This window comes from Zonotrichia leucophrys, chromosome Z (assembly GCF_028769735.1).
Source record: "Zonotrichia leucophrys gambelii isolate GWCS_2022_RI chromosome Z, RI_Zleu_2.0, whole genome shotgun sequence".
Classification (NCBI taxonomy): Eukaryota; Metazoa; Chordata; class Aves; order Passeriformes; family Passerellidae; genus Zonotrichia; species Zonotrichia leucophrys.
Window position 1 is genome coordinate 25,436,894 of NC_088200.1, and position 25,304 is coordinate 25,462,197.

The 25,304-nt window shown below is 39.8% G+C and overlaps 1 protein-coding gene across 1 annotated transcript in view; it reads right to left on the reverse strand.

The window, feature by feature from the left end:
• Positions 1-16,256, reverse strand: part of LOC135459867 (uncharacterized) — a 48,514-nt gene extending 32,258 nt beyond the window's left edge. The window contains exons 1-2 of the mRNA XM_064736301.1: positions 16,169-16,256; positions 13,557-13,611 (exon numbers count right to left, since the gene is read on the reverse strand). The gene's annotated coding sequence lies outside the window, so the exon portion shown is untranslated. The remainder of the gene's footprint in view (positions 1-13,556; positions 13,612-16,168) is intronic.
• Positions 16,257-25,304: the final 9,048 nt, after the last annotated feature.

Here is a 25,304-nt window from a genome sequence, read left to right on the forward strand (position 1 = left end):
TCAGGGAAGTGTGGAGCTCATGAGGCTCTCAGATAAACTTGCTGCTGAAATCAGTCCACACAATCCACATGTCAGGTCTCATTTCCACCTACACAGTTAATGATGTGTGGTTTGGGGCTTGCCTTCTTAACAGGCATAAGTTTTACTTCTTTTAATGTGTTTTTTACTTCTCTTAATGTATATTTAGCATTTCTTAAGACACAACAGGCCACCTTCTTAGCTGTTATGAAATGTGTGCAATGCCAGCAGGGACTAGACTAGACCCTGAGCTGGCTATGTAAGAAAACCTTGAATAATTATCTGGTTGATGAAAGAACATGGAAAACAGTGGCTTCAGATGTTGAAAATTTAAGCTGCTTATCACACACATCTTTTATCAGAAAAGTGTTATCAACCCCCAGAACACTAGCTAGGAGGAATGGCAGTGAAGATTACCCCATTTCCTGATCCTTTGAATAAAGCAGGTATTTTTCTGTAATGTGCTCCCGTTCCAGTAAAGGTCATCAGACTTGACATAGGAATAATCTGCTGAAATTCTGATGTTCATTTCACATGGGAAGAGAGGCACGCTGATTGCAATAATGGCTCCTTCTGTCCCTAAAATCCATGAAACTATTAAGTCCATGGAACAATGCCAGCTCATAGCCAGCTGCTAATGTGAATTTGAAGAAGACAGGCCTACAGTGGGGCTGTGCCTCATCAGCTGTAGGAGTCTCTGAAGTGTGTTCCTCATTTGATGGATACAAACACAAACTCAGCTGTTCAGGTCACTGCACGGGGAGTAGCATTTTTTAAAGGAATGACTCAGGAAAAAAAATGTGCTATTCTAAAATCAGATCTGAAAAACATTAAAGAAAGAGCCTCACAAAAAGGACAAAGACTACTTAGGTAGAAGACACATGGGAAAGAAAACAGGATTTTCTTGTGCCCTTGTGTCCACAGGTTTAGAAGAGTTCTTTCAGAAGAAACTCCTCCAAAAGTCATCCCTCACACCACGCTGTGATGAGTCAGAAACCTCACTTCAACATGTGTGAGCAGCACATGGTGACACACCTGGCACAGCAAGGAACAACCCTGTTCTGCTTCACACTGAAGCTCCCAAACCCTGGGCTGCTGGTCTTTGCTAGAAAGCCAAGTGTAATGTTCTAATAACTTTAATTTCTCCAGCTTGTGCAAGCTGATTATGCCACACAAATTCATGGGCAACTGCAATAAAATAACACTCAATGTCAGTGCAGTTTTTAACCTGTATTTGCTGATTAGGAAGCACAGCAAATAAAAAGTGCATTTAGAGGTGCATTGCTACATAGCTTTTGTGACACTTGATGGTGCCTTTAGTGCTATTCATGTCCATGAAGTGTTCATAAAAGGAACCTGTTGTAAAGTAGTTTCATGGTAACCTGACTTCAGTCAGCATTGAATGATAAATTGGAGCATTGTTAAATGCAAATAACATTTCATAACATCTTCTCTTAAGATGTAAAATAAAAACTAGGAAGCTCTGTACAGTGCACAGGAATTGTAACAGAGTGTTCTTTTGCTTAAAGTCAAAGCAACTCCTGATATTCTCAAAACTATTTTGACCCTTTGCTTTCAGTAAGAAAGACTTCTCTCCCACCCTTTTATTCCTAATGATTTCAGAAGTCCTGGTCTGCTGCCACTCTGAATAGATTTGAGCTACACAACTCTCTGTTTTCTCATATAAGCCACTGAGCCTTTTATTGTGCTGGAAGCAAAACCTGACCTGGTCTTAGCACTCTGATGCAAACACACAGAATATTTAAACATTATTTCATTCCTTCTTTTTTTTAGCCATGTGGCAGCTCTATGCATAAAAGCCAGTCCCATGCACACACTGCACTCAATTCCTGAAAATAAAGGAGACACTGAAGTTCCTTCTTGTCAGAGCTCATGGAAGCTCTTGGTCTGTGACTCTGCATGTCTTTGAACCACATAAGGCAAACATCTTCCCACAGTAATTTTACATATAATGATCTAATAATAAAATCCATCAGTTGAAAGAGGATATGACTTATATGCTGCAAAGGTCATAAATGAGGATTTTAATGATGTGAAGTGTAACATCTGAGCTTGCAGGCATCAGAAGGAGCATTTAATTGATGAAGTATTTATGAAGTATCAAGCACTACTCACTGGAAATGCTTTAATTTATGACTGATATAAAATCCAACTTCCTAAATAGGTTAACAACAACAGCAATTCTGTAGGAGATACTGCTGCCATCAGCCCCTCTCCACAGATTCAGCTGCAGGGTTTGCAGTCTGTTTTTCATCTTTTCTGGTGGAAAATACGAATTATATACTGACCCTCTCTTAAATCTGAGGGGTGCCAAGGCTAACTAGAAAAGCAATAATGTGCAAGTGATGTGCCATGAAGAGACCATCTCCCAAGGTATTCACACACTGCCATGCCCCCAGTCTCTGAGAAGACAGGAGTGAAGGCACTCACTTGGGCCTCCAATTCCAGTTCTTCCCAATCAGAGGCAGCAGGACAGAGCATCTCACAGGGCACGTTCTAAGAACAAGCCTCCAGCATCAGCTTCTTTCAGCTTTAAAGCTGTGGAGGGTGAGAGAACCATCCATCCATCCATCCATCCATCCATCCATCCATCCATCCATCCATCCATCTGTCCATCCATCCCTGCCAGTCACCCTCAGCAGGATGAAGGGAAGTGGGATGGGAAGCTCTGTGGGCCCAGAGGGATGCAGGGATTTTGCCTGGCAGCTGCGGCTGCTGCAGGCAAGTCCAGCTCGACTTGGTGAGAGAAGTTTAATTTGTACTGGTTAAAACCCATGCAGGTTTTAACAAAGACAAAACACACTCCAGCACCTTTCCCCAGGGCCTGATGCCACCCCAGTCGTCTCACCTGGAGCCCTGCAGGGACAGGTCACCCTCTGCCCTCTCCTGTGCAGCTCCAGGCTGCCTGGCAGCACCTGCCCCTCTGTGCTCTTCCCCCCTCTGCCCTGTGCTTGCTTTCCTCACTCCTTTACTCACCCAGAGATTCCATTCAGCCCCAGCTGAGGCTGAAGGGCTCAGCCAGGCTTGGCTGTAGCTCCTTGGCACAGATGGAATTGTCTGAAACAGACCCTGGTAAAAAAATTGACTTCCCAACTGCTCCCTCTCCTTAAATTATTCAGGAATGAACCTCTGGATTCTGAAGAAAATCTGCTGCCCTCTCTGCACTCCTCCAGCTCTGGGAGGAAAGGGTGGATATTCACAGGTGTGTCAGCACTCCAGCCAGAGCAGAAGCTCACCTACAAATCACAAAAGTACCAATCTGCATAAAATTAATGTCATTTTGGCTTGGACTTGGATATAGGTGTACCAGAGTGGAATAACAACAGGATGCAAAGTTTCTGTAATCCTGGAAGCCAGGCACAGTTTTGGATAAGGATGTGACTGTTCTGATCATGCCAAAAGGCAGCAAAAGTGGGGAAATTTACACAAGAAGGATGAGTGTGAAGAAAAAATCCAAATAAATGGAACAGTGAGCAGAAGAGAAACCCTCCACCTGTGGACAGGATAAATACAGTCATGAGGAGGGAGGACCTGAGAAGGAGGAAATCAAATTGAGCTAAGCTCTGACTTTGCTCCCTGAGGCTCTCTCACCCCCACTCACCTTGATTTCAGGGCAAGCACCAGTTTGGGACTCCAGCCCTCTGGACTCCCTGTTTGGCATCAGCTGTAAAAGCCACAGCTGATTTAGAATGCAATTGTTTAATTAATGATTAAGCGTTTAACAAGTGCTGATTAACGTGGTGTGAGAACTGGCCACCAGCAACAAGGGCATTGTTAATGAATTAATTGAATAAAGCTTAAAAGTGGTCTGATTTTCAGTCTTCTAAACACTCCCATCACAGCCAGAATTCCTCAAGCCCACAGGGAGGAACCTGGTGAGCCCGATGGTGTTTGGAGGAAATTGGAGTCACATGTGGGAATGTGGCATCTTAACACACTGCCCGGGATATCCCATAAAGGACATGGACCCTCTCAAGACACTCGTGAAAATTTAGGAATTTGAATTGTTATAGAATCACACAATCACTAAAGTTGGAAAATATCTTTGGGATAATTGAGTCCATGGGCTGCTGTAGGAGACATAATTGGTATATTAAACTGCAACAGTGTGAAAGGGCTTTGACAGGAGGAAATAAGGTGGAAATGTAGCATAGCTGAACTAAGAAAGGGGGGGAAATCAGATGAAGGGGAGGTAAAAATGAAGTGGTATTTCCAAAACAAAACTTTCTCCAGCTTCAGAAATAATCCAAACACATAAATGACCAAAGTTTCTCGGTGGAAAAATAAAGTAAAAAGAGAACTGATGGGATTTATTGTTACCAAAACCAACTGCAAACCCTCTTATTTTTATATACCTGAGATAAAGGCAAATATGCAGAACATCTGCATATCCACGGGGAGTGGGAAGAAATGTCCCCAAGAAACAATGTCCAAAGAGGGATTTTTCAGGGGAAAAGAATCTTGTCCTTGTGATGAAGACTTCCCTCTTACCTCCTTTTCCATGTATAATATACCAAGGCATAATAAATTCGCCCTGGAGAATTTTGTTGGGATGATTTCAGAAGTAGCCACCTACAGCTGGACACTTAACCCTTTGCTGAACTCCTACAGGCTCCTGGCCTACAGCCACATCCTCTCTTTTGTGACCCAGCCTCTCAGCACAGCCGCTCCTCATGTCCTTCCCTGCCATGAGGTGACACTCACACGGTTGGAGCCCTGCAGGTTATTTGGGTAGCACTTCCCCATCCACGCCAGCAAGTCTGGACCCAGCTCCTCGGACACAGCACTGCTGTAAGCAGGAAAATCAGTGCTGTGGATGGCAACCCCTGCTGACACCAAAAGTGGGCATTTTGAAACACATCACCACTTACTTTTCATTATCAGCCCAGAGAGTTGCTCAGTTGTCTTCTGAGCACTTCTTCAGTGAAACTTGGTGACTGCTGTGACACAATCCTGGTTTGTGGAAGAAGCAAAGGAGACTCGGAGTGCTCCTTTTCCTTCCTACATGCTCTCATCAGGAATTTCCCTTTTTAGGGAATGAATCTGAGCTATAATTTAGGATCTATCTCAAAAATTAGGCCTACATCCTTAACATTCTTCTGTCATTGCAGGGGAAAAAAAACCAAACAAACAGATATAAGAACCCAGTAGGACCCCTTTTCTTTTTTTTTTTTTTTTTTTTTTTTTGCAAAGAGGATGAAAGGGAAAGAGTCAGAACAGTGAAAGGCTTCTTCTAGCTGGCTCAAAGTGGCAGCATGCAATTTGTAAAAGTTACTAAAAAATTGCAAAACTATTACGTTGTAAAAAAAGCATTCACATGTTAAATTTACCTCACTTGCTAAGGAACAAAGGCTTGCAGGAAGCAGAAGAAACAAGCCCTAGCAAAAGATCACATTTTCCCCTCTACTCAACATTTTGTTGCACTGAAGGCCAAACTCTAGTTTGAATTCAGCTCCCAAGTCCAGAGCAGGCCAATAAAGTTTGTGGCTGGAAACATTTTGCCATTTCAGCGCACTGAGTGTTTCTGCAGCTACTGGCTGTGTGGAGAGGAACAGGAGGGAGAGGAGCAAAGATGTATAATGGGAAAATCCAGAAATCCTGGAATCAGGGGCAATAAAATCAGGTAAAATTTTCTTATACCATAGTGCAAGAGAAAAAAAAAGGGGGGGGGGATGACTGAGGAGTTCAGATAAGGGAATTATTTGAGTGGCTTAGATAGACTAAATCAGAATGGCTGGGGTGACATTCAGGTATTCAGACAGATTAACAAATTTAAAAAATCCTGTTTTAAAAGGAAAGGAAAGAACATACAAAATGGGAAAGATTTGGCACATTTCTCTGTTATTTAAATATTTACATCTCCCTTCAGCCTATTCTTAGCATAATGTCAAAGAAAAATATCTCTGTCACCAATTGCAAGGGCAGCAGCGGCAACATTTCCCTTCCTGCCCCTGATCCTCCAATTCCCAGTCACTGGCAAATTCTGGTTAGTATTTTGTGCAGCAGTTGGGTTGCTCTCTTTTGCAGTTTCCTATGAATGTAAAGATCCCCTGAAAATACACACCAATGCACATTTGTATTACCTAACTATTGATTTATTCTAACTGCCACAATGTTAATTTGTATTTTGAAATTGAGAGTTTCCCAGTTCCTTTCTGTTTGTCAAAAACAAAGCTTTTTTCTCTTTTTGTTTTATTTTTACATCCAAAAGTCCAACCATCTCTTTTCTCTTAACTGCTGCATCTTTTTTTGTTCTCTTCACATCCTATTTTCCTTCACATCAAAAGCTTTGGTCGTGCCTGTGTTTGAATTAATTCTGAAAACAGAGTAATTTCTTGTTTGCAAACACCATTTCATATTTTACCTTACCCTCACCTGTTTTTCCCTCTTTCCTTGTTCAACTATTCTACACTCCATCTTACTCCCTCCTCTCCAGGAGCAAAGTAGGGAATGTTATTTATAATAAGCTAAATCATGAACCTGACCTCCAAAGAGATGTGTCTGTCCCCTCTCTGACTTTTAGAGGTTTGCCAGGGGTGAGAAAAGTTGGTCACCTGGGAACTTATGTTCTGAAATCATTTAGTAAGCACAGGAATGCAGCAGAGGGAAAGAAAATTAGAACTAAAGCTGACTGACTATTCAATTATTAATCCTATTCATAAAGAATTTAGCCTCTGTTTTGTTTAGCAAATAGTTTGGAAACTTGTCCGTTTCTCCCCTGTGAAGTGTTTGGTATTTGAAAGGTCTGGAAAGCATTTTTCAGCTTGAATGTTTGTCTATGCTTCCTTCCTTTACCATTTGCTTTTGGTAGCACAGTGTGTCTACCCTTGGTTCAGGCAACAATCAAGACACCACGGCTGGAAAATTTTAAATGGAATTGCATCACTGAGGGTAAAGACAATACACCAAAAATTTTTTCAAGATCATTTTTGCAAATTGCCAGCCGTGGTGGAAAATACCAGCTGACTGAATTCACCCACATTTTACTCAGGTAGATAAATTCAGAGTGACAGCTCAGGATCACACAACATCCAGATGTGTCTTGAACACCTCCTGAGACAGGAGGGAAAATTTTGCCAGTTGTTTCTCATAGCTGCCTTGGGCACCTGCCCCTCTGCCAGACCCACTACACTGTAGTTCCTTCTAGCTTTTTTTGAATCAGATTCTTCCCCTTTTCAGATTACAGCCATTGCTGCTTGGCACAAACCAAACCAAATAAGATTTTCCTAGCATCAGGTATGACAGAGCCATCAGGGTGGGCCAGGCTGGAAGGGACCACAGAGGTCAGCTGGTCCCACCTCCCTGCCCCAGCAGGGCCATCCCAGAGCACGGGGCACAGGATTGTCCTGGTGCTTCAGGAATATCCCCACTGAGGGAGACTCCACATCCTCTCAGGGCAACCCTATCCTGGACCCTGATCTCATCTCCAGGTGTCCTTTAAGGAATTAGGCCTCTTGAAAAATCTGGTTTGTGTTTTTGCTCTTTACAATTTAAGACACTGGGTCAGTTAAGCTTCACTTAAAATTATTTTGATATGGATGCATGCTAACTCCCCTCCATTCTGGCAGTTTTAGGAAGTAATTTTATAAAAACTAATAAGGAGGAAGACCTCACATGATGATGAGTTGTACCAAAATATTTCTCATTACTGTATTTCCTGACCCCAAGACAGAACCCTTGGCTTCTCCCCAAAAGTACACACACACACACACACACACAGAGAGTAAATTCACACATCCACAAGCTTTTCCACAAAGACAATAATAAATGAGCAGCAGAAAGGAAGAGCAAGTAAATCACCAATGTGATACAATTAACCTCTTTGCGTGAGTAGAGATAATCAACTCCATAAATTAATTTAAGGAATTATTGACCAGTCAATAGCTCTTTAAAAAGGGACTTAATTTTTCTGAGAATGTATCAGCAAAGCTCTGCTGCTCCAAAACAAAGAAGCAAAACAGTGGATGACACAAATCAAACTGGCCACACCAAAGCAGAGAAAACTATACCTTGAACTCCTTGAAGGAGTTCAGAAAAAAAAATAACGCTGGTACTCACTAGATAAAAATTGAAAAAAATCATGGTCCCTTAGACTAGAGAACAGAATAACAGTCTTAAAACATGAGGAAATTGCTCCAGAGTTGTATAGAGTGAGCAATTACCTTAAACTGCATCATGATGTTGATTTTTTTTTTCTCTTGAACTCAGATAATTAGCTTTTGTCCTGAAACATGAGAAGCATCTTGCCTCATGGCCTTGCCCTCCTTGTTAATGATCTTTAGCTAATTAGAAGTTGGGAAAGTAGAACCTGACTATGTACTCAGAGACCAATTGACACAAGTCATTTGCATGAGTGAGAAAATAAGCCCAGGCAGGTCATAGCCTGTAAATCATCCCCTTGCTGCAGTGCTCCAGCATCGACAAAAATAAACAATTACACTTTGCAAAACAAGAGCTACTTTGCTCCTCCATTTGTCAGGGTGCTCTATTTTATAAGCCTGGTATTAAAACTTAAAGCTCAGCTTATCTCAGTGCAGAGTGAACCCTCATTGCTGCTCCCAGCATCTGTGCAGAGCCATGTCTCTGTTTGGATGCATGCTCTGAAAAGCTGTCTTAAAGCCATAAATATTTTTTTTCCACTATTGAGCATACTGTTTTCTCCAGAAAATGTCTTATATCTAAGTTTTTGTCAGTAGTCCTATTAAAACCAATTCTCAACATTTATCTGTTGAATCTATTTTCATTTTCTTTCTCTCAGTCTCATCCTTGGCCACTTTTTTTTCTTCCTTTATTTTAAAATACTAAACAAATAACCTGCTAGTGACAAGGCATCCTAATAATATCATACTGTATGTCAAGAGCAAGATAAAAGTTATGAGGAAAATGGAATGACAAAATGTATTCTCAGCCAACTAATTCACTTAAAAAGCAAAATGTGGACATCTTTTATAGCAAGTGATAGTGATAAAGATCCTTCTGGACTGTAGTCTCTAAAAGCTGATTTCCACAAATGCTGTTTCCATAAGTGCTGTCATAAAGTTATACCCAAAAGTCAAATTCAGCTGCTGCACACTCTGCAGCTCATTTAACAGTACACAGGGAAACTAATCACTAATTTGTCTGAACAGAGCAAAACTCTGGTGCAGAAAGTGCCTTCACACAATCTGCCTTTAGGCAGATTTAAAATCAGGAAGTCAGATAAGTGGGTAACTAAACCATTAACTCAGATAGGATGGGAAGCAGAGCTCCTCTCCTGGTGAAAGGAAACTCCCAGTCATGGAGTTTTCCCCTTCCCACTTGGACACTGAGCATCAAAGCACTCTGAGAAAATTTCTGAACTCTGGAGAATTGAAAAGCAACAAAATCTTCTGTTCTGCCTTCAAGCACTATGGTCAAAAAAACATACACACACAAAAAAAAAAAAACAACCCAAACAAACAAACAAACAAACAAAACCCAAAAAACAAACAAAAAAAGCCTCAGCACCCAAATTACTAGTTTTTCACCCAAGGGCCTCCTACTTTCACCTCTGAGGCAACACTGAGGTAAACAAAAGATACAGGAAAGTGGCGATTACTGTTGACTGTGTGTCATATTTATTCCCAGGGATTTTGTGTCCAGTTTTGCAAGCCTTTGTGGAAGTGGTGACTGTTTATTTTAACAGTACTGCTGTTGAGTTGCTGACCCTCCCCATTGTCCCTGTTCTGGGAATGCAAACTGGAGAATCCCCTGGTGAGACCGAGCTTTATCTTGTGCTTGTGTTCAGCACCAGAAATACAGAACCTGTAATTTCAAACACCTATCAAAGCAAACAGTGGATAAGGAGAGAAAATGTATTTTAAATAGTGGATACCAATTTTTGTTGCCTGTTTAGTTTCAAGCCCATCAGACTTTATCCTGTCTCAGCTGTACATATATTTAACAAATGACTATGTCAGAACTGTTTATTGTTAAAGAACAGCATAAAAAGATGTCATGCCCTATACATCATGATAGATAAAAATGAGCTAAGTAGTTGTGGCATCAAATGAAAATTTTTAAGGCTGTCTCAATTTCTCCTAATCCAAATTAATTTGTAAAGCTTATAAAACCAAAATTGCACCTCAGCTAAATCCTACCACAGTGCTGTTTCTAAGCAAACAGTTCCTTTTCCCTTGGCTTGGTAAAGCTGAGATACAGCCAGCCTTACTCGGTAAAACTGCAGCACATTCGAGTGGTGCATGTTGTAGTCAGTGGGACCTGAAACAACAATAATGTGTATTCCCAAGCATGGGCAACAGTGATTTAATGCTTTGAAAAAAGCACAGTAAAAACATTAATCAGAGATCTATAAAACTTTCCTGTCACGTGATCACAATTGATCAAAATTTTTGCAGCCTGGTGTAGTCTTGGGAAGACTTTACAGGCTCTTGCACATAAAAATCTCTCTTTTTCAAGGCTGTTCTGAAACCATCACTAGAGTAGAGGCTTGTGCTGGGCAGCTGGGTAGGAAGAGGCATCCCAGATGCCAGCATTTCTTAGTAAACCTGACCTAAGTCCATTAATAAAGCAATTCCTGTATGGCAGGAGGCACATAAAACTCTAGTACCTTCCTTACTCTGGGAAACAACTCCTGATGAGGAAGAAGAAGAGCAATTACACCTTCAAGTCCCTGTAGTAACTAACATGATAAAAGCTGCCTTATTTTCTCCAAAGAAGTTGTAAATAGCCAAGAAAAAACAGGCAGAAAAATTAAAACCTTCCTTTAGATTATGCCCTAAAGGTGAGAAATACCGTGTTATTTATTTGCTTTAAGTCACTTACAGTGCAAATTCATTAGTCTGAAATTGTCAGGACACAATGAGAGATCCAAACAAGAGCAATTTGCTTTCTTTTCTGTAAACTATCTGGTTTTTTTTGAGTTAACATGTCATTTATGAACATATTTTATGCAGAGGGCCACAAATGCAGGAACTTGTTCAGCTATGTCATTCTAATAAATTTAAAAATAAAATGATCCTCATTTTCATGGCTTCTATATTCAGCTCAGTTCAAGCTAATAGAAACTACACTATCTCTAATATTTGACTTTCTAATTGCTCTACTAAAAACTGGATTAATATTGATCTCATGAATGATAGTCTGCCAAAGGCATGACAGCTTTTCTGTCAATCTTTAAAAGAGAAGACAACATAAGGCCTCTGAGAAAAAAAAAATATAGATTCTGAATGAGAGGAAAAAAATCTATAGTTAGAATTACTGAAAAACTCAAAATTATTCCACCAGCTTTTTAGCTAAGAATACTTTCATTGCTTGTGATACTGGAAAGAACATTTCTAAAATGCAAAGTTAAGATGATCTGCATGCTTCCTGTAGTCACATTTTTTGAGAGATGAAAGTAATACCTTTTTCATAATTTTCATTTTGCATAGTACAGGTGAAAAGACTTTAAATCTGAGTCACTAATTCTTGCCATGGGCTCTCAAGGGAGGAGGCACACAGTTAGATTAAAAAAAAAAAAAAAAAAGAGAGAGAGAAGTGGGGTAAAAAACCCTGCTGTGGTTGACTGCATCGATTTACTTTATCTCCTTCCACATATATCTCCTGTGATCTTGATTCACCACTCACCAGTTGTTTTATTGTGATGATTAGAGTCATGCTTATCAAAGCCAGAATTTGGTTTTAACTAGAGCTAAATGGCTGATTCAGTGATCCAGGGAAGAACCTATTAAAAAAAAAAGGTTTTTCTTCCAGGTCATGCTGTGAAGGATTGCAGACAGAGGCAAGGGCATCTGAAAGGTGTTAAAACTGCTTACAACAATGTATTGATGGCATGCCAGTCAGCAATGGTCCCTGAAAGGAAAGAATTAGTACCTGGGCTTCAAATTCAATCTTTGTGCAATTATTTCACAGTTGCTTAGGTGGCAATTCTGCCAGGCATGTTATCCTGAATGTAGCTTGCTGTTAATGCTTCAGGGAACCCAAATTTCATGCTCATTCACCCAGTAATTTTTCAGTGGGCTGGCGTAGGTCCCCTCCAAGGAACGCCCTAAATCCAGGCCTTGCTGAGGCTGAGAGGGTGACAGGGTTATGCCAGACACTGGGCAGAGGTGACCTGGCCACACAACAACCTGAGGAGTTTGGCAAAGCCCCAACTCACCAAACTCCTCTGCACTGAAAGTCTGTGAGTAATTTTCAGCAAAACTACCCTGTATCCCAGCTTATGGTTTGTTTCATACACCTTCCCCTTCTTCAGTAAAATATATCCTTTATATGTGAGAGAGGTTTTTAATTACTGCTGTAACGTTATCACACGCATTCATGTGCCCTATGTTAGTAAAGCTCCCAGTTTTCCAAGAAAATAATTGCATTTTTCCTCTCCTGTTGTTTTTCAAAATCTTGTTGAATGGGGAAAAAGTGGAAGAAAGACATGGAAAAATTCTGGAGGTTTTGATGGATTTTTTTTTCCTTTCCTGTAAGGGAGCATCTTCCATTTCTTTGGATGAATCATCAACCACCTGGTAAGTCTGTGAGGTTTTAACCCTGAACTGAATAAGTAACCCAGGAAATAATGAGGTTGTTTAATTAGATGATGCATGTATAGTCCCTCTTCTTTAATTTCTAGATTTTCATTTTCTTTTCACTTTCTAGCTGTCCAACAGGACACAGCTAGTGGTGAATGTAAAGCATTGATGCCACTTGACCTGCTATTAGGCACATCTAATACTCAATGTTAAAATTACCTACATGATATAGACAAGCATATATTAGGCTTCCCAACAATTAGTATTTTTCTCTCAAAGAGAAATCTGTCTTTTAAAGACTCTTATATAACAAAATATGGTTTAACTGCTCAATATTATTTCTAGCAAAAGAAGTGATTCTCAACTGTTTGCAGATTACTTGGTTATGAAATAGAAATTTTTCTTTGCTCTCCAAATTTTAATCTTGGGGAAGTGTGTACAGTACTCCTAAGGTATTGTGTGTCTGTGGTGTTCTCCAAGAGCACAAAAGAAAATAAATAGTTATTAGAATGGTTTATTTATAAAGAAAGTGAAAACTATTTCTGACAAAATAATCTGTATTGTATTCTAGCTGGTAGAACTGTTAACTGTACCACAAGAAGAACAGAGAACAAAATTCCATCACAAAACCAGATTTATGTAATTCTTCAGAAAAAAAATTATGCCTTTGCAATGCTATGGTTGTTTTTAATCTAAAGCTACTTTAGAGTTTCATTCAACTTTTGTAAACTTGATTTAGGAGTGCTGCTCTAGGTCAAAGAAGACTAACAGTATCCAAGCAACAAATGATTAAATAAATTATACTTTTCAAGTTGTCTTGCAGAAGAAGAAGGTTTACCTAGCAAAAGTGAAAATAAGGGGGGGAGAACACAACATCTCAACCCAGATTCTATATATATATATCACCTTCCATCTAAACATACAGTGTCTTTCTGAAGAAACTTTGAAACCTGAAAGCACAGCCTGTCAGCAATGAGCCACAATTTTTCTGTGAGGGAGATTATTTGCACACACCTTATGTAACAGGATTCTTCTTCTTCTTAGACCTTTTCCTACTGAATGTTTTGCCCTGGGGGAGAAAAACAGAAAGAAAGTCATGGATTACTTTGCTCTCTCTCTGGAGCGACCCTCCATTAAAATCCTAGGGAAAAGGATGAAGTTAATGTATTTTTATGACTCAGACAGCATAATATTAAAGTTGCACAATCATCAAAGCTGTAGCTGAACTTTATGTATTTCATGTCACAGATTCTTGTCATTGTTTCTTGGTGGTGGTTTGGTTTGGTTTGTTTTGGCAGGGGGGTGTTTGTTTTTTCTTTTGTTTTTCACATGTATTTTCCAAATGTTTTAATGGTCCAAAACACCAAGTGTCCCAAAGTATTCAGAGGAGAGTTAATCAGAAGTTTTTAAGGTACTGCACAGAATCATCTGGAGGGAAAAGGGTACAGAGTTCTTGTTATTATTCAAATTCTAATATAATTTCCAGAAGTTGTCATTACATCCTCATCTTCTTATCTGCCCATGGCATACTATAGCAATGCATTTGCTCAATATACCAACCTGTTTTTAACATTCTGCACATCCAAAAAACATTAAGCCAAAGTAGGATTTAATTTATCATCATTTAACATAAGTAAATCCAGCCCTGGTTATTTTCATCATGGTATAGCATGCAGGGGCTACAGTCTTGGCTAAAATATGTAAATTAATATTATTCTTTTCTTCAATCAGAATAAGCTGTCTTACAGATAAAATTAACTTCTGAGGGTGACTGCTAGTTACCCTATTTATTGGAATGTAATTAAACTATCAACAGCATTGCAGTAAAATCTGCATTTTGTCTCATGTCATGGTGCCAACTCACACTGCATTGGGAAATAGCTTAATAGAAATCAGATTCTTCTAAGCAGCATTATTTTATCCTTCTGTAATAGATAAGAGGAGTACTTGGAATGTAAAAATACTCTCTTTAATAGCATGTAGGTATTTGTAATCTTTGGATATTGTAGGTATTCCCTCATCTGAAATTTACAGCATGGTATCACAAAATTCTACATAATTAGGCAAAGTGTAACCATTTCCCCACTATCATAAAAAGCCTTCAAAGTCAAATTTTAACTGACACCCTCACTTTTCAAGGGTTCCTTTGAATAATATCTCTTCACTTCAGACAGCATATATTTAGGGGCCAGGGAGAATTTCGTGCACCTCTTTACCAATCTTCCACATAAATTTTGAGCAATATTTCTTGTCTGTGAGCCCTCCCAGCTGACAAAGAACACTTTAATCCCTACTGCCAATATTCTGCAGCTCCCAAACATGGAATAAAGTATTACCACTCCCCTCTTATGGGAAAGAAGATTTTGGGGTTTTTTCCCCCATTTTTGTCCTCTTTTCTGCAAATCTCTGAACAAAGTTATTTTCAGCAGCTTCTCATTTTTTGTGTATGTGATAATAATCAGTTTCTTTAAGGAAACTGCAACTTAGTTGTCACTGGACAGCAAATGTTACATACTAGGCAAGTATTTATCCAAGAGATTTTGCCTGTGAGCAGAGGGACATCAAATTTTAGTGTGAGCTGTGTATTCTACTCCCTTGAAAATTCAGTACTATGTGCAACTTAAGGACATTGAAAACTTCACATCAAAATAGATGTGGAATTCTGTCTAAGAGCCAACTGTCTTCAAGAGACAGAATTCCTGGCTGTACACAGAAAAATTTCATGATTCCAGTAAAGCTCAAATGATGCAAAGCAGGCCAGGCTTGCACAGCTTCAAAGGAAATTTAAGCAGAGCCTAAAAGATGTCTGCTCAAAGTTTTTGCAACAAAAACTGTAATTTTAATAACTAATATTTCCCTGTATTAGGCAAAATCTCTGCATATGAAATGTTCTGTAACAGAAGAAAATTCTGCAAGCAGGAGACTAACTAAAGTTATTGTTAGAGGTAGGGGAGTAAAGTGGACAAAAGGTTTCTTCTGCGCTGTGCATCACCCAAAAGGTATGTTTGCTTCTCCTGTTCTTTGAAACCAGTGCTGTGATAAGGGAACAGAACTTTGGCAGGGAAAGAACCCAACAGCCCTCTGTTCCAGCTGGTTCTCAGAGATCAGAGGGGCTGGGAGCAGCTGGGCTCCCTTTCTCTTTTCAGCCAATTTGGCACCGTCAGCCTGGTCACGTTCAGTGGGAACTTTGTGGTCGCAGACTCACGGATGGTGCAGTTCACCCTCTCCTGAGACCGTGGCCGAGTTCATGAACAACCCGCACAACCCAGAATCACAAACCTGCATGTGAATTCACCTGTTTCATAAAAAATTCATGGATCGGTTCGTTGGAACAACAGAAGGATGATTCAGAACTCTCAGTGAGAGGTGCACTAGCTACAGAATATCAGGGTGCAGTAATGGAGATCTGTTAGAGGTGTATAGATGATATGATAAATATATATCATATTTTATACATGCATATATTTATTGGTCTGCGTATAGATATGTTATATATATATACATATATATATCTATAGATACATATATTAAAAAATTACATATATATAAAATATAATCTATCTAGAGACACAGATATATAAATATTCCCACATCTGCCCCAACACAGCTGGAAGCGCAGAACTTACCCAAAGTGGCCCTCAGGAACACAGGAGAAGAGGCAGAACCTATGGACGTATCCCAAGCAAGCAGAGACGTTTGCCCGCCCGAACTGTGCCACCAACACTGCCCTTCTTTTATACGGTATTTTTTGCCCTTCCCAAAGGGGTGGAACAGTCACCTGTTATAGGGTGGGATGTTGGTGACCACTGTCATACGTGTAAGGCACGTTTTCTTTTTTTCTTCATTTGCGTTCTTAGGGGGGTGAAAACTGATATGTAAATGAGAGCCTCGATTGGTTTTGGTCAGAATTTATAGTTGATACCAAAGGTAGAATAAACACTTGGGTCCTCCTCCACCCTCTGAGGCAGCAGCAGAGGCTCTCTGACCTTCAACAGAGATTTTTTTCGTTATCTCCTTAACAAACCAGATTTATAACAAGGCTTGTTTCTCACAGTTAAGGGGGAGTGAGGCCAGTGGCTGGTGCAGAGATGCAAATGTTGTCCTGCTCCTCACTGAAACAACATCAGCTGAGAGGACTCGCTTCACTCCAGATATGTTTAGTCTTCAGGCCTAAGCCAGGTGCAAGATAAGCACAGGGCCCAGCTCATGTTATTCTTCATCAATTCTTCACCAACTTAAGGCAACTCTGGGGCAAATCCGAAAATTTACCACAATCTGCCAGCTATTAGGAAGCACAGACATTCAAGATTACTTGATTAAGTGAATTTTTTACTTAATTACTTGATTATATTCAAGCCTACTTAAAAATATTTACCCTTAAAATAATTCTTTCTCAAAATGGGGGTAAACTTATACAACATCTGCCCCAAGGAAGGACAATTTGCACAGCATAAAACAGTTTCATGGTTTTAGACTAAAGATATCAAAGGAGTCTCCATGCATTAAAAGAAAGCAGTGACTTGAAAATGCAATAAAAATTAACAGTTCTACAGGAAAGTTATGAAACTTATATTACTAAAATCATTTAGGAACATGTTTAACTAACAGATTTTAAAGCACACATTTTTGTTCATGCCTCAGAAAAGGCAGACAGCTTAGATCAATGTGAGATAATGTGTTGATATGTAGCAGTCACTGTTTTCTAGGATTCAATAAAAAACAGGATTATCATCCTTCTAGCTATGCAAACTAGCGTATCTTGGTAGATTGTCAAAACACAAGACATCCAAAATACTCAGACTGGAAAGAGAGTCACATTTCCAATTTTCTTTTGCAAAGGGTTTTCAAACATGTGACTTTGATTAGAAATATGCAGGACATTAACAAAGGAGGTGCAGAGTATCCCCAGCTGAGACTTAAGAAGGAAAGCACCTTTTGCACCACTCTCATCACTAAATTCCTGTGAGAAAAGAATACCCAGTCAGAAGAAAAAAAAAACGCTCCTGGATGAAATGGGGCACAAAAAGAGATTTTAGGAACTGAAATTGCTACCTGTGTGGTGTCAGGGAGACCTGACATCCACTTGACGTTCTGCAGAGCCCAGTGAGTAGACTGGCACCCCACCCCATGCCTGTGTGAGCTCAGCACAGGAGGAGTCAGAAAAAAATAGATACTTATGAAGGAAAGACTTGTGGCTACGCAGAGACATAGTTATGACAACAAGAACCTATATCCTTTTCAAGCAGGTGAGCTGCATGCAAATGTAATTCTTAGTCCTAGGAAAGATTCCTGTGTGAAAATGCAACTGCCTTTCTGCAGCCTCCCTTGTAACCCATCCAAAAAGAGAGACAGAGGTCCCAAAAATGCTGCAATTTGCAAGTGTTCTACAAGGGGCAGTGAGAACCTGGCTGACTCGTCTAGCGAGGAGAGCAGGGGGGGACCAGAGGAGACACCCCCGTGGGACACTGCAGAGCCCTCACAGAGGCGCCCGTCTGTGGCCTTGCTCCTCAGGAAGAAAACACCACTGTTTGCTCCTAAAGCAGCTCATATCCTCTTCTTTTCCTACAAACAGGGAGGAATGAGGAAGTCAAGGACGGATTATCTGCAGAAAACAATCCCTATCTGCTCGCAGCTGTTTCCAGCTCTCCATGAAGATGCAGCAGGACAGGTCTTGTTTTCTAGACAAAGGAGAATAGCATGGTACTCCTTTCCTAATCCTGTGGAAAGGGAAAAATAAAACATACTTTTCCCATTAAACAGCTCAAACTCTTGAATTTTTTTACCTGATGAAAGCTGTCTTTGAAATATATGCCGTTCAAACTTTTCCGGAGAATCATAAGAGAGAAGAAGAGGAAAAGAAGGAAAATGGAAAAGGAAAAAAAAATCCATAATGATAAAATAAAAATTTAAAAAGACTATTCCTTATACTGGGGAAAAAGGGGACAACCAAAAACTTGGGAGTAACAGAAGTTCAATAAAAAACTTTAAAAATTACAAAATAAAAATCTTCCTATCTAAAAGCTTGTGCTTACACCCTGAACAAATCATAGTTTTAATTCAAATTCCTGAGAGTCCACCTGGGTATTTGCTTTTTCTACCAGATGCTTCTAACTACCTGGTAAGTGAGGAATGCCTGTCTCCTAACTAGCGTTGTGCATAAATAACTGCAAACCAATCAAACTTATGTGAAGAAAGGTTTTGTGTCTTTCTTTTTAATAATTTAACAAAAGGGATTCTAATTCTTGCATTTAGAGCATACCCATTTCTGCTTTCATCAGTGTTATTCCATCATAGATGTGAACTGAAATACAGAAAATTCCATTTTTAAATTTTAAGGGGGAAAAACCCTACACTTTTATTACAAGGAGAGTGGACACACAGTGAAACAGGGTTTGTAGAGTTTCCATCCTTGGAGATGATCAAAACCCAGCCAGACATGGCTCTGGGTAATCTGCTCCTCCTCTCTCAGGTTTGTAGGGTTGAGCAGATAATCTGCAGTGCTGCCTTCCCACCTCCATTACTCTATGACACAGGAAAAGGAAAGAATGTACCAGAAAGGGAAGGAGATTCTGAAATAGATGCTGCTGCTCATGAACAAATCCCCTTGTTTCAGAAGGAGAGAAGAACAGTGGTGAAACACAGTGTATTTTGAAACCACTGGTATTTTCTGAGGTTTTTATGTGTGCTGCCTGTCCTGATTGCAATTCCCTGTAAAGACTCCAATAGTCTGAAGCATGAGATGAGCAGACCTGCTTTACACTGGGTAGGCTATGTGAAGGAAAGTCAAGAGTACAGGAAAAGACTAAAAAGATAGAAGAAGGAAATAAAGTGTTTGTACAAATAGTAAGTTCTCATAGTGGTAAATGTATATAATTGTGGCCAAAGTTCTTTCCCACTGTCCTGTTTCAGGTATGTTTGTGCACACTAAGATGTGATAACCTTTTTATTTGTTGGTTTTCAGCTCGGCTTGTATGCAACAAGAATTTAAATAATTGCCACAGGAAAAGAATTCTTATAAATTGACAAAAAATGTTCAGTCTGAGCTGGCAAAAATTTTAACCCAATAACTTCCTGGAAGTAAAGCAGTTACTTAATGAGTAACTTGCTTAATGAGTGTTCCCCATAGCTTTTGTGTGTGTTTCTGTGAAGTTTTTGTGTGCTTTTGGGAAAGTGGCACCTTCTAAACTGACCTCCCACATCACAGGGACCACTTCCCTCATCCACCTTTCTGGCAAATGACTTTTCTCATGGTGAAGGTGCTTGGAGACTGAACACAAGGTGATTCCTATTAGCCATGGCCACAAGTACAGCTGATGCAGGTGACAGGATGCCACCTGGGATGGGGATGGCCAGAAACCATTCCACCCTCCCTCCTCCTCCTATTTTCTGAAGATCAGCTGGGTTACTCAAGTGCTTCAGTCTTGAATCACCATCTGTTAATGGCATCCACACAAATGCCTCTGAGAAATTCATAATGTTAGACTCAGTTACCCTGGAAATGTCCTTCAGTTTCACACTAAATGAGGAGCTGTAAAAGCTGAGCCATAGTACTGGAAAGTTTAAAACCCAAAACAATGCAGGACCTCTGCAGTCCAGCAGAAGGAATATTTAGGCTTTGCAAGCATCTGTCTTTTTCTGTAGTTTGTATTTAATGGCCTCTCAGAAAGACTAAGGTCTCTCACTATTCAGAAAATCATTCTTTAAGGAGCTATTAAGAGAAAAAGAAGATAATTTCGTCCTAGATAATTAGAAACTCTCCTGACTATATTAAGGATAGGTTTGTGTACATTTGTATGAATACCTAAGTATTCTAGGGAGGTGTAGGAACTTAGGTCTGCTTAAAAATTAATGGTCTTGGAAGGAGACTATTTTAACCACGTTGGGCAACACACTGAAGGGTGTAAGTGCTAGAGTTTAAAAAAAATACTTTGAAAAGCAATATTCTCAGGTTGAAGACATAAGCTTGTCCTAACCTGCCAAGAATATGGTGTGGTCTCCCTGCTGTGCTCTAGAGGAAATATGAAAAGGGTTACTTGGCAGTAACAGAGAAGCAGAGAAGTTTCTGGGATCTATAGGACTTCAGTATTATCCCCTGGTTTGTTACCTGTACAGGTAAATTCATAAACCTGTAAGTAAAACCTTTCAGATTTATTTTATTTTTAATCTAGCTGGGAGAAACAAAATAAAACACAACTTTAGTCCTAAGCTATCTCTGTTCTCCCAGCTAGCAAACACAAATTTTATGTTTGACCTGAACAACATGCTGGCTAGCTAGTGAGGGATTTTCAGTGAGTTATGAGCACAATTAAAAGCTCATCTTGAATACTGTGATGACTTTTAGTTTTATGACTGCTATGTCGTAAAGATATATAAGACCCATCATTACCTGTAATATCAGAGCCATAAAGACTTCTGTATGTGCAAACTGAAAATTTTAGAGCCTCTTAGTTCTTAACTGATCTGGTTGGGAAAATAAAACACGGGGGGTCCAAGTATGAGAAAGCAGCTACAAAATACTTTAGTTAAAATGGTAACTTTTTGTCTCAGGATGAGAATGTCTTAGAGGAATTAAATCTCAGGAATGACTAGAAGATAGTGAGTGTACCAGAGTCTGTAAATAACAGTAAAAGTTAAGATAGCAAGAGACATATTCAGTAATAGCTGTAAGTGCAGTATTTCCCCATAACTGGGAGAGATAGAAGTGGCAATTGTTCTTGTCACTTTTTTCTTCTTCAGCCTTTCATTTTTTTAAATATGTCAAGAACAAAAATCCCATTTTGACCAATATAGTTGTGCCCCACATACAGTAAAGAAGCTGTGATCTTCAGCTGGCAGAAGGATACTTCTAACCAGAACTGTCAAAAACCTCCATTTCAAGGGTAGCTGTTGTTAAGTGCTGGCAATTTGGGGCAGAAAGATTATATGTGCCACTTCAGTCTGTGGAGAAACACTGAAAGACAAAACACTGCAAGGAGAAGTGTCTGTGGGGGCAATAAGTCATCAGAAACAAGAAGTCTGCAGCCCCAGGAGCAGGGACACTGAGGGAGCCTGGTGTGCTGCCCTGAGAGAGGCAGGAAACGAAGAATGGAGTGGCATGGAGGTGTTGTGGCCATGCTCTGTTTAAAGCAATGCAGCCAAAGGGAGCTAAGACAAGGAAGGGTCCAACCAAGAAAAAAAGCTTAACTTTGCTTCATTAACTCAAAAATACATATTGCTTTTCATGCTCTGCATACTCTAATGAAGTAAAATCTGTAAGTACTTTGCACATATGACTGAAGTCACTCAAACTCTGATCATGAAATGACATCAACTTACCTTTACCTCACCCTCAAAGGAAATAAGTGTAACTTCAGAGAGGAGGTGTGCCATCCTTCTGTACTCAGACAGCGGACAGGCTGCACCCGTATCTCCCCATAAGGATGCCTACAGGTAAACTTTACTCCAGTGGTAACCAGTGTGCTCATGAATAGTAATTTCTGAATCCTGTCCTGTTATAGCAATCAATAAACAGCACTACTTGTGAGTCTGTGATCATCAGTCTTCTCAGATTTAGTCCAAAGCACACAGTGAACTTGTGGTTGTGACAGTTCATCTTGAAAATGAGCAGGTTTATTGTGTCAAATTGGCTACTCTGTAAGATTATCTGTGACTCTGCATCACAAGGGTCCTGCAAGGACTAGGAAGACAGACAACATTCAGACTAAGAAGGGCAAGGTCTAGTTGGCCCTGGGCCCACTAATCTGTGGATAATCTGGAAAGCATGTGGCTGTCTCTTTCCTAAATTCTTACATGGCATGGCCCCATCGTGCCTTACACTACAAACAGCAGAGCCCCTTGCTTGTGTCACATTAATTTCTTCCTAGCAGCTGCAAGATTCAGATTCCTTCTGGAAACAACACAAGCTGTAGATCTATCTCAAAATGTTCTGCCACAAATTTTGCAGGTACTGCTCCTTTGCCAAGGGCAACGTGGGAACACAGAGAGGGCCTTCACTGCCTCACTCCACTCTCCTTCAATGACTTTGAAGATTCTGTGGTAAAGAAACAAATAGCTTATAAAGTTAATTTCCAATGGCAACAAGTTTAGAAACATTTCTCTTTTTCTCTACCCCTACCCTGACTTCACCTTGTTCTCTACTGAGCAGGAGGGATTTTTTTTGAAGTGGACATTCCTGATTAAAAAAGGGTGAATATATCAGTGATCTGCTGCATCAGTTTTATCTTTCAGCAACATTTTTCAAGTTCTATGTATCTTTGAACAATAGTATCATGGGAGACAGTCTTTCTCTCCTCTCCTTGTTATCCATAAGTTCGTGGAGAAACATGCAGCAATCGATGCCTATCTCTACTGGGCAATATAAATTCTGTTAAGCTAGCCTGAATCAATCATCCATAAGGCCTGATTTAATTTATCTCAAACTTCTTACAACAGAGAGGGTAGTCTCAAGATTAATTTGGGTCTGGGTAGAGAAGAGCAGAAATCAGGGTACAAAATCCCCTTTTCTTTTTTTGTACAGCATGCTGACAATAAGTGTCAAGGCTATCAAAAGGAAAACAAATTTTCTGTCTCTCCTTGGAAGTTATTGCTTCCATTAAGCCACTCTCTGACTTTAGGGAGAAGATTGAGACACACAGCAGACAATCAGAATGAGAAGAAAGAGGTATAGTTATCAGAAAAGGTAGGGCTGACTCATGCTGCATAGACTTTTCATCAAATACTCCAAGAATCCTGTTGAGACACTGAGTCTTGGGTTGATGGAAGCGTGGAACTGCAGTCCACCAGGAGCTGCAATTCAGTGAAACTCAAACTTTAGAAAATAGTCCCTGTGCTGAACAGCCTGCACTAATAAACAGCAATTAATATTGTACGATGCACAAATATTGAAAATTTACCTTGTCAATTACAGCTTCAGTTCTTCCACCAAGTCTGGGTATTTTCCCATGCCCAAATGTACTACCTTGGGCAAATATTGATACTCCATTAACTGATCTCTTGCAGTGCATTTTAATGAAAAGCTAATGCAATAGATCACATTCATTTCACACCAGGTACTGATGGAAAGCTGATGGGTAGAAATATGCACTTCTAAAATATTACCCAAAGAACAAGATGTAATGGACCTAGAAAATGTATGGAAATGTGAGTCATTCTGAACAATTACATATATTAATATTCCACTTTTTTGTATCCTTATTGTCTTTGACACAGAGAAGATCACAGCTTCTGCCAGGCATGGAAGCAAAGGTTTCTGTAACTGAAATGATGGAAATTCTGGAGAGGGTGTTGAGAACAAGCAAAGACCACCAAATCAGTTGCCACGGTATCTGGGTGCAGATCCAGAAGCAAACATGGGCCAGAAAGCTGTTGTCAGTTTTGACATCCTGCTAATACCATCAGAGGAGCACCAAGAGCTGATGGGAGTCTGAGCAAGCATTTTGTATTAACTCTTCTGGAAACATAACTGAGGGCCTGCAATAAATCAGTTTGATGGTACCTGGGTCTGTGAGTCATTTGATATGGGATTATGCAACATCTGCAAAACACCAATGTCCTTCTTCCTCATATGCGTAAGTGAGACTGGAACTCTCGGCTGGAATAAAGCAGAACGAAATTTCTACTTCTTTCTTGGCCAAATGCTTGACTGTGATCAACCAGGGAATCGTCAGAAGGTTGTAAAAGGTAAGGAGTGCTTTGCAAATGTAGTGAAGGTGCTGCTGCTAAGCATGTGCTGTTGACAAGAAACTGGCATACTAAATGTTCCCATTAGAATGTGGCCCACGTTTGATGAAATTTAGTGGAATCATTATTAAGTAAGATCCCATGTCTTACCTCAGTCATTCCAGATAAAAAGATCCTATGTCTCCTCCACCTTGTCCAGCAAAACTCCAAATTGACCACTGAGGAATTTCCAGGTTTTGTCATCCAACAAATCATACCCTAAAATACAGGTTTTAGTGGCACCAACCAATATTTCAGCACTGGTTAATTTATTATCACCAGGGAGCCATTAGGATGTGTTTGCAGTGAGACATTCTTTAAAATTCTGTCAATTCCTGCAGTTTTCACTTTTTGGTGACCAGCCTTTTTATTTAGGTTGTCTGCTGCTTTATAGCAATTACTGCATCTGTGCCCTTGTGCTTCAGCCTCATAAGGATGGAAATGATGGCTACTGGGGCAATCAGAACCTTCCTCCATCTCATCATTATCATCACCATGCCAGATGTCCCTGTGCCATATTTTGGGTTCTGCACAGTTTTCCACTTTTTGGCTTTCTTTAGCTAAACCAAGAATGGCAACAGGTTCAGTGAGAGGCCTAATTTTTCCTGCAGCTATTTTTCTCAGTTTTCAGCTGCAGAAAATACTTTTTCAAGTTCCTTATTCCCTGTTTTTACGTTTTGGGTTTCACTTGTGAGGAGCCCTACTCATGTACTTTTCTTAGTGCTTTCTTTCAAAAGTCAGTAATGTCTTCAGAACCTCATTTTTGGATTTCAAAGTAGTATATTCTAAATCTGGAATTTTTGAAGGAAGACAGTACACTTATGTTTTCTTTTGTGCACAAAATAATTTAATCTCTAATACTGTGCAAATAATTTTTTGTCATTATATTTTTTAAACTTTTTACACACTTTTCTAGTTTTCTATCTACCACTTTATGCTCATTTTCCCAAAAATTTTGGGCCCATTCTATTCCCTCTCAGAATTATAACTGTTATATTTTTGCTGTAGTTCATTCATGGCAATCCTGCTGACTACACTTTTTTT